Below are 9950 nucleotides of genomic sequence, written 5' to 3' on the forward strand. Positions count from 1 at the left end.
CGGGGCCACGCGGCCATCACACAGCCTGGGACGGTAAAGATGTTCCTTCCCCGGCAAGCGGAAGGAGCGACACCTCGCCTGCGACGGGAAGCGAATTGGACAGGAGACCGCCCTGCTCGAGGGACCGGACACCACCGAGACTTCGCCCGGAGGAGCCGGCCCGCCGGGGGCCCTTTCCGACGCGACCCGAAAAGCCTCATCGATCGGACGGGGACAGAAAGAAAAGCAGCCGCGGGGCAACGGGGAGCCCCCGCGGCCGCGGGTTCCTGGGACAACGGCAACGGAGCAGGGCTCCAACATGCGTGCGAGCGGGACACGTCCCCGAGAGGCCCTCCCTTGGCGCCGCCGAGCCTCCCCGACGCTCCCTAGGCCCCCGACGCCGGCGGGCCGCTTGCAACCTTCGGGATCGATCACGCAGCAGAGGAAGAGAGCGGGGGGTGCCGCCACCCGCCCGCGGGCCGCAAGACAACGGAAAACGGAGCAGCTGCCACCGACCACGCCGCGGGCCACCGGCTTTCGCCCGCCTCGCAGCGATCGGCTTCCCACCCGGAAAAAAAGCCGGGGGGAAGGGCAAGCCACCGCACCAAAAAAAAAACTAAAAAAAAAGCACGCCATGCGTCGCACGACCCGTGCTAGCCACGGGGGTCACGAGCCAGGGGTGGGGGCGAGAACGCGCCTCTCAACTCCTCCCGTAAAACCCCTCCAACCACCGGACATACGGTCTCTTTTCTCACTCGCCAACACAGCCAGCCCTTCTCTCTCGCCTTTCGCTTTCGCTTCGGTGGCGGCCCGTGACCCTTCGTCAGCGCGCGCTTCTCGGTGCCGCGGCTTAGGGCCGCGAGAGAAAAAGAACGGAGGCCGGGCGGGCACCCCCACACTGCCCCGCACACCGGCACGCTTTAATAAAAAAGAACGGAGCCGCTCGCAAAACCCAGCCCCCGCCGGCAACGGCAACCACGGCAGCCGGGGCAGGCCAGACACCACGGGCCGCCCCGGCACGGTGCCTCGATCGCGCCCGGCCGATACCGAGAAAGGGCGAGGCGCCGCCGCCCCGCCCACGACACACTCTCGGGGGCTCACTCGCTCGCTCGCTCTCTGTTGGGTTGCGGGGTCCGTCCTGGGGGGGGGACACGGCCGGCCACCGCGGCCGACCGCCGCCCCGGAAAAATTCTGCCCGCTACACGCGGGTCCCCGGCTTAGGGCCGAGGAAGGGGGACGACTTCAACAACACACGGCAGGGCCGGACACTCCCGTCACCGAGCCCCCCTTCGCAGGCAAGCAAGCGAAGCCGAGAGGCGAGGCCACACGCCCCACTGCATGTCCCCCGCTGCCCTTTCGATACGGACACAACTCTGGCAACACAGGTCGGGAGCGGGAAACGAGGCGCAGCCAACCTCGGCCAAGCGAGCCACGCCCGGGGGGCTCTCGGGGAGGGGGGCCAGGGAAAGCCCGGGCAGGCTCAACACAACCCCGGGCCGGCCCCACAGAAATCCAGCCCCGGCTGCCGGCCACCAGCGTGCACCGGGACCGACAGCCGAAGAAATGCCGCACCCGGCGAGCGGGCGGGGCCCCGGCTTAAGGCCGGGCAGAAAAGGGGCGAGGCGCCGCCGCCTCGCCCGCCACCATCCCCGGGGGAGCGAGCGGGCGCCCGGCTCCCCGTTGTCACGAAACCGGCAGCAGCCGGGCCGGAGCGGGACACACTCGCGGCTTTCTCGCCCTCTCTCTGGGCCTTTTTCTCGCTTCTCCCCCGCCTGGAACAACGCAGCCTCGCCTGGGCCGGGGGAGCGCGGTGGCTCTCGGATCGCATCGCTCTCTCTGGGGGCTTTCTCGCTTCTCCCCCGGACTGAACCCGCAGCCTCGGCCTGGGCCGGGGAGCGGCTCTCGGATCGCATCGGTCTCTCTGGGGGCTTTCTCGCTTCTCCCCCGACTGAGCACGCAGCCTCGCCTGGGCCGGGGAGCGGCTCTCGGATCGCATCGGTCTCTCTCTCTGGGCTAACCTGTCCCAGTCGAACTGGGTAAGACGGGAAGCCGGACGAAGCCACGCGACTCGCCCCGACATCGGCGGTGTTCTTCTGGCCCTGGCGACCGCACGCGCGTCCGCCCTTCTCCGCCACGGACACAGGCACGGCAACAGCCTGTGGGGATACGGCCCGTCACCTCGTTCCCATAATACGGACAGATGGGCCCGAAGCGGCGGAGGCCGGAAAGAGAACCGATGTACGTGACCGAGGGGGCGCAGTGGCGCACGCCGCCTTCTACGATGACATAGCCGGAGGCAGCGAGAAACAGCGACCCCTTGGAGTACTTCCAGGCCGGCGGCGGACAACAGGTCTACCAGCCATGAAACGGGCAACAGGTCTACCGACGGCTTGCTGCGGACAACAGGTCTACCCAGCCATGAAACGGGCAACAGGTCGACCAAGCTGCGGACAACAGGTCTACCCAGGGCATGCTGCGGACACCAGGTCTACCCACGGCTTGCTGCGGACAACAGGTCTACCCAGGCATGAATCGGGCAACAGGTCTACCAAGCTGCGGACACCAGGTCTACCCACGGCATGCTGCGGACAACAGGTCTACCCACGGCTTGCTGCGGACACCAGGTCTACCCAGCCATGAAACGGGCAACAGGTCTACCCACTCAATGCTGCGGACACCAGGTCTACCCAGCCATGAAACGGGCAACAGGTCTACCAAGCTGCGGACACCAGGTCTACCCAGGGCATGCTGCGGACACCAGGTCTACCCACTCAATGCTACGGACAACAGGTCTACCCAGCCATGAAACGGGCAACAGGTCTACCAAGCTGCGGACAACAGGTCTACCCAGGGCATGCTGCGGACACCAGGTCTACCCACGGCTTGCTGCGGACAACAGGTCTACCCAGCTGCGGACACCAGGTCTACCCAGGGCATGAAACGGGCAACAGGTCTACCAAGCTGCGGACACCAGGTCTACCCAGGGCATGCTGCGGACACCAGGTCTACCCACGGCTTGCTGCGGACAACAGGTCTACCCAGCCATGAAACGGGCAACAGGTCTACCAAGCTGCGGACACCAGGTCTACCCAGGGCATGCTGCGGACACCAGGTCTACCCACGGCTTGCTGCGGACACCAGGTCTACCCAGCCATGAAACGGGCAACAGGTCTACCAAGCTGCGGACACCAGGTCTACCCAGGGCATGCTGCGGACACCAGGTCTACCAACTCAATGCTGCGGACAACAGGTCTACCCAGCCATGAAACGGGCAACAGGTCTACCAAGCTGCGGACACCAGGTCTACCCAGGGTATGCAGCGGACACCAGGTCTACCAACTCAATGCTGCGGACAACAGGTCTACCCAGCCATGAAACGGGCAACAGGTCTACCAAGCTGCGGACACCAGGTCTACCCACGGCTTGCTGCGGACACCAGGTCTACCCAGCCATGAAACGGGCAACAGGTCTACCCACTCAATGCTGCGGACAACAGGTCTACCCAGCCATGAAACGGGCAACAGGTCTACCAAGCTGCGGACACCAGGTCTACCCAGGGCATGCTGCGGACAACAGGTCTACCCAGCCATGAAACGGGCAACAGGTCTACCCACGGCTTGCTGCGGACAACAGGTCTACCCAGGCATGAAACGGGCAACAGGTCTACCAAGCTGCGGACACCAGGTCTACCCAGGGCATGCTGCGGACACCAGGTCTACCCAGCCATGAAACGGGCAACAGGTCTACTCACGGCTTGCTGCGGACACCAGGTCTACCCAGCCATGAAACGGGCAACAGGTCTACCAAGCTGCGGACACCAGGTCTACCCAGCCTTGAAACGGGCAACAGGTCTACCAAGCTGCGGACACCAGGTCTACCCAGGGCATGCTGCGGACACCAGGTCTACCCAGCCATGAAACGGGCAACAGGTCTACTCACGGCTTGCTGCGGACACCAGGTCTACCAAGGGCATGCTGCGGACACCAGGTCTACCCAGCCATGAATCGGGCAACAGGTCTACTCACGGCTTGCTGCGGACACCAGGTCTACCCAGCCATGAAACGGGCAACAGGTCTACCAAGCTGCGGACACCAGGTCTACCCAGGGCATGCTGCGGACACCAGGTCTACCCACGGCTTGCTGCGGACAACAGGTCTACCCAGGCATGAATCGGGCAACAGGTCTACCAAGCTGCGGACACCAGGTCTACCCAGGGCATGCTGCGGACACCAGGTCTACCCACGGCTTGCTGCGGACAACAGGTCTACCAACTCAATGCTGCGGACAACAGGTCTACCCAGCCATGAAACGGGCAACAGGTCTACCAAGCTGCGGACACCAGGTCTACCCACGGCTTGCTGCGGACACCAGGTCTACCCAGCCATGAAACGGGCAACAGGTCTACCAAGCTGCGGACACCAGGTCTACCCAGGGCATGCTGCGGACACCAGGTCTACCCAGCCATGAAACGGGCAACAGGTCTACTCACGGCTTGCTGCGGACACCAGGTCTACCCAGCCATGAAACGGGCAACAGGTCTACTCACTCAATGCTGCGGACACCAGGTCTACCCAGCCATGAAACGGGCAACAGGTCTACCAACTCAATGCTGCGGACAACAGGTCTACCCAGCCATGAAACGGGCAACAGGTCTACCAAGCTGCGGACACCAGGTCTACCCACGGCTTGCTGCGGACAACAGGTCTACCCAGGCATGAATCGGGCAACAGGTCTACCAAGCTGCGGACACCAGGTCTACCCACGGCTTGCTGCGGACAACAGGTCTACCCAGCCATGAAACGGGCAACAGGTCTACCAAGCTGCGGACACCAGGTCTACCCACGGCTTGCTGCGGACAACAGGTCTACCCAGCCATGAAACGGGCAACAGGTCTACTCACGGCTTGCTGCGGACACCAGGTCTACCCAGCCATGAATCGGGCAACAGGTCTACCAAGCTGCGGACAACAGGTCTACCCAGCCATGAAACGGGCAACAGGTCTACCAACTCAATGCTGCGGACAACAGGTCTACCCAGCCATGAAACGGGCAACAGGTCTACCAAGCTGCGGACACCAGGTCTACCCAGGGTATGCAGCGGACACCAGGTCTACCAACTCAATGCTGCGGACAACAGGTCTACCCAGCCATGAAACGGGCAACAGGTCTACCAAGCTGCGGACACCAGGTCTACCCACGGCTTGCTGCGGACACCAGGTCTACCCAGCCATGAAACGGGCAACAGGTCTACCCACTCAATGCTGCGGACAACAGGTCTACCCAGCCATGAAACGGGCAACAGGTCTACCAAGCTGCGGACACCAGGTCTACCCAGGGCATGCTGCGGACAACAGGTCTACCCAGCCATGAAACGGGCAACCGGTCTACTCACGGCTTGCTGCGGACAACAGGTCTACCCAGCCATGAAACGGGCAACAGGTCTACCAAGCTGCGGACACCAGGTCTACCCAGGGCATGCTGCGGACACCAGGTCTACCCAGCCATGAAACGGGCAACAGGTCTACCAAGCTGCGGACAACAGGTCTACCCAGCCATGAAACGGGCAACAGGTCTACCAAGCTGCGGACACCAGGTCTACCCAGCCTTGAAACGGGCAACAGGTCTACCAAGCTGCGGACACCAGGTCTACCCAGGGCATGCTGCGGACACCAGGTCTACCCAGCCATGAAACGGGCAACAGGTCTACTCACGGCTTGCTGCGGACACCAGGTCTACCCAGCCATGAAACGGGCAATAGGTCTACCAAGCTGCGGACACCAGGTCTACCCAGGGCATGCTGCGGACAACAGGTCTACCCAGCCATGAATCGGGCAACAGGTCTACTCACGGCTTGCTGCGGACACCAGGTCTACCCAGCCATGAAACGGGCAACAGGTCTACCAAGCTGCGGACACCAGGTCTACCCAGGGCATGCTGCGGACACCAGGTCTACCCACGGCTTGCTGCGGACACCAGGTCTACCCAGGCATGAATCGGGCAACAGGTCTACCAAGCTGCGGACACCAGGTCTACCCAGGGCATGCTGCGGACACCAGGTCTACCCACGGCTTGCTGCGGACAACAGGTCTACCAACTCAATGCTGCGGACAACAGGTCTACCCAGCCATGAAACGGGCAACAGGTCTACCAAGCTGCGGACACCAGGTCTACCCACGGCTTGCTGCGGACAACAGGTCTACCCAGCCATGAAACGGGCAACAGGTCTACCAAGCTGCGGACACCAGGTCTACCCAGGGCATGCTGCGGACACCAGGTCTACCCAGCCATGAAACGGGCAACAGGTCTACTCACGGCTTGCTGCGGACACCAGGTCTACCCAGCCATGAAACGGGCAACAGGTCTACTCACTCAATGCTGCGGACACCAGGTCTACCCACGGCTTGCTGCGGACAACAGGTCTACCCAGCCATGAAACGGGCAACAGGTCTACCAAGCTGCGGACACCAGGTCTACCCAGGGCATGCTGCGGACACCAGGTCTACCCACGGCTTGCTGCGGACAACAGGTCTACCAACTCAATGCTGCGGACAACAGGTCTACCCAGCCATGAAACGGGCAACAGGTCTACCAAGCTGCGGACACCAGGTCTACCCAGGGCATGCTGCGGACACCAGGTCTACCCAGCCATGAAACGGGCAACAGGTCTACTCACGGCTTGCTGCGGACACCAGGTCTACCCAGCCATGAAACGGGCAACAGGTCTACTCACTCAATGCTGCGGACACCAGGTCTACCCAGCCATGAAACGGGCAACAGGTCTACCAACTCAATGCTGCGGACAACAGGTCTACCCAGCCATGAAACGGGCAACAGGTCTACCAAGCTGCGGACACCAGGTCTACCCACGGCTTGCTGCGGACAACAGGTCTACCCAGGCATGAATCGGGCAACAGGTCTACCAAGCTGCGGACACCAGGTCTACCCACGGCTTGCTGCGGACAACAGGTCTACCCAGCCATGAAACGGGCAACAGGTCTACCAAGCTGCGGACACCAGGTCTACCCAGGGCATGCTGCGGACACCAGGTCTACCCAGCCATGAAACGGGCAACAGGTCTACCAAGCTGCGGACACCAGGTCTACCCAGGGCATGCTGCGGACACCAGGTCTACCCAGCCATGAAACGGGCAACAGGTCTACCAAGCTGCGGACACCAGGTCTACCCACGGCTTGCTGCGGACAACAGGTCTACCCAGCCATGAAACGGGCAACAGGTCTACTCACGGCTTGCTGCGGACACCAGGTCTACCCAGCCATGAATCGGGCAACAGGTCTACCAAGCTGCGGACAACAGGTCTACCCAGCCATGAAACGGGCAACAGGTCTACCAACTCAATGCTGCGGACAACAGGTCTACCCAGCCATGAAACGGGCAACAGGTCTACCAAGCTGCGGACACCAGGTCTACCCAGGGCATGCTGCGGACACCAGGTCTACGCAGCCATGAAACGGGCAACAGGTCTACCAAGCTGCGGACACCAGGTCTACCCACGGCTTGCTGCGGACAACAGGTCTACCCAGCCATGAAACGGGCAACAGGTCTACTCACGGCTTGCTGCGGACACCAGGTCTACCCAGCCATGAATCGGGCAACAGGTCTACCAAGCTGCGGACAACAGGTCTACCCAGCCATGAAACGGGCAACAGGTCTACCAACTCAATGCTGCGGACAACAGGTCTACCCAGCCATGAAACGGGCAACAGGTCTACCAAGCTGCGGACACCAGGTCTACCCAGGGTATGCAGCGGACACCAGGTCTACCAACTCAATGCTGCGGACACCAGGTCTACCCAGCCATGAAACGGGCAACAGGTCTACCAAGCTGCGGACACCAGGTCTACCCACGGCTTGCTGCGGACAACAGGTCTACCCAGCCATGAAACGGGCAACAGGTCTACTCACGGCTTGCTGCGGACACCAGGTCTACCCAGCCATGAAACGGGCAACAGGTCTACCAAGCTGCGGACACCAGGTCTACCCAGGGCATGCTGCGGACACCAGGTCTACCCAGCCATGAAACGGGCAACAGGTCTACTCACGGCTTGCTGCGGACACCAGGTCTACCCAGCCATGAATCGGGCAACAGGTCTACCAAGCTGCGGACAACAGGTCTACCCAGCCATGAAACGGGCAACAGGTCTACCAACTCAATGCTGCGGACAACAGGTCTACCCAGCCATGAAACGGGCAACAGGTCTACCAAGCTGCGGACACCAGGTCTACCCAGGGTATGCAGCGGACACCAGGTCTACCAACTCAATGCTGCGGACAACAGGTCTACCCAGGCATGAATCGGGCAACAGGTCTACCAAGCTGCGGACACCAGGTCTACCCACGGCTTGCTGCGGACACCAGGTCTACCCAGCCATGAAACGGGCAACAGGTCTACCCACTCAATGCTGCGGACAACAGGTCTACCCAGCCATGAAACGGGCAACAGGTCTACCAAGCTGCGGACACCAGGTCTACCCAGGGCATGCTGCGGACACCAGGTCTACCCAGGCATGAAACGGGCAACAGGTCTACCAAGCTGCGGACACCAGGTCTACCCAGGGCATGCTGCGGACACCAGGTCTACCCAGCCATGAAACGGGCAACAGGTCTACTCACGGCTTGCTGCGGACACCAGGTCTACCCCGCCATGAAACGGGCAACAGGTCTACCAAGCTGCGGACAACAGGTCTACCCAGCCATGAAACGGGCAACAGGTCTACCAAGCTGCGGACACCAGGTCTACCCAGGGCATGCTGCGGACACCAGGTCTACCAACTCAATGCTGCGGACAACAGGTCTACCCAGCCATGAAACGGGCAACAGGTCTACCAAGCTGCGGACACCAGGTCTACCCAGGGCATGCTGCGGACACCAGGTCTACCAACTCAATGCTGCGGACAACAGGTCTACCCAGCCATGAAACGGGCAACAGGTCTACCAAGCTGCGGACACCAGGTCTACCCAGGGCATGCTGCGGACACCAGGTCTACCAACTCAATGCTGCGGACAACAGGTCTACCCAGCCATGAATCGGGCAACAGGTCTACCAAGCTGCGGACACCAGGTCTACCCAGGGCATGCTGCGGACACCAGGTCTACCCAGCCATGAAACGGGCAACAGGTCTACTCACGGCTTGCTGCGGACACCAGGTCTACCCAGCCATGAAACGGGCAACAGGTCTACCAAGCTGCGGACAACAGGTCTACCCAGCCATGAAACGGGCAACAGGTCTACCCACTCAATGCTGCGGACACCAGGTCTACCCAGGGCATGCTGCGGACACCAGGTCTACCAACTCAATGCTGCGGACAACAGGTCTACCCAGGCATGAATCGGGCAACAGGTCTACCAGGCTGCGGACACCAGGTCTACCCACGGCTTGCTGCGGACACCAGGTCTACCCAGCCATGAAACGGGCAACAGGTCTACCAAGCTGCGGACACCAGGTCTACCCAGGGCATGCTGCGGACACCAGGTCTACCCAGCCATGAAACGGGCAACAGGTCTACTCACGGCTTGCTGCGGACACCAGGTCTACCCAGGCATGAATCGGGCAACAGGTCTACCAAGCTGCGGACACCAGGTCTACCCAGGGCATGCTGCGGACACCAGGTCTACCCAGCCATGAAACGGGCAACAGGTCTACTCACGGCTTGCTGCGGACACCAGGTCTACCCAGCCATGAAACGGGCAACAGGTCTACCAAGCTGCGGACACCAGGTCTACCCAGGGCATGCTGCGGACACCAGGTCTACCAACTCAATGCTGCGGACAACAGGTCTACCCAGCCATGAAACGGGCAACAGGTCTACCAAGCTGCGGACACCAGGTCTACCCAGGGCATGCTGCGGACACCAGGTCTACCAACTCAATGCTGCGGACAACAGGTCTACCCAGCCATGAATCGGGCAACAGGTCTACCAAGCTGCGGACACCAGGTCTACCCAGGGCATGCT

The sequence above is a fragment of the Sturnus vulgaris genome, unplaced genomic scaffold (genome assembly GCF_052056855.1).
Source record: "Sturnus vulgaris isolate bStuVul1 unplaced genomic scaffold, bStuVul1.hap1 Scaffold_184, whole genome shotgun sequence".
Lineage (NCBI taxonomy): Eukaryota > Metazoa > Chordata > Aves > Passeriformes > Sturnidae > Sturnus > Sturnus vulgaris.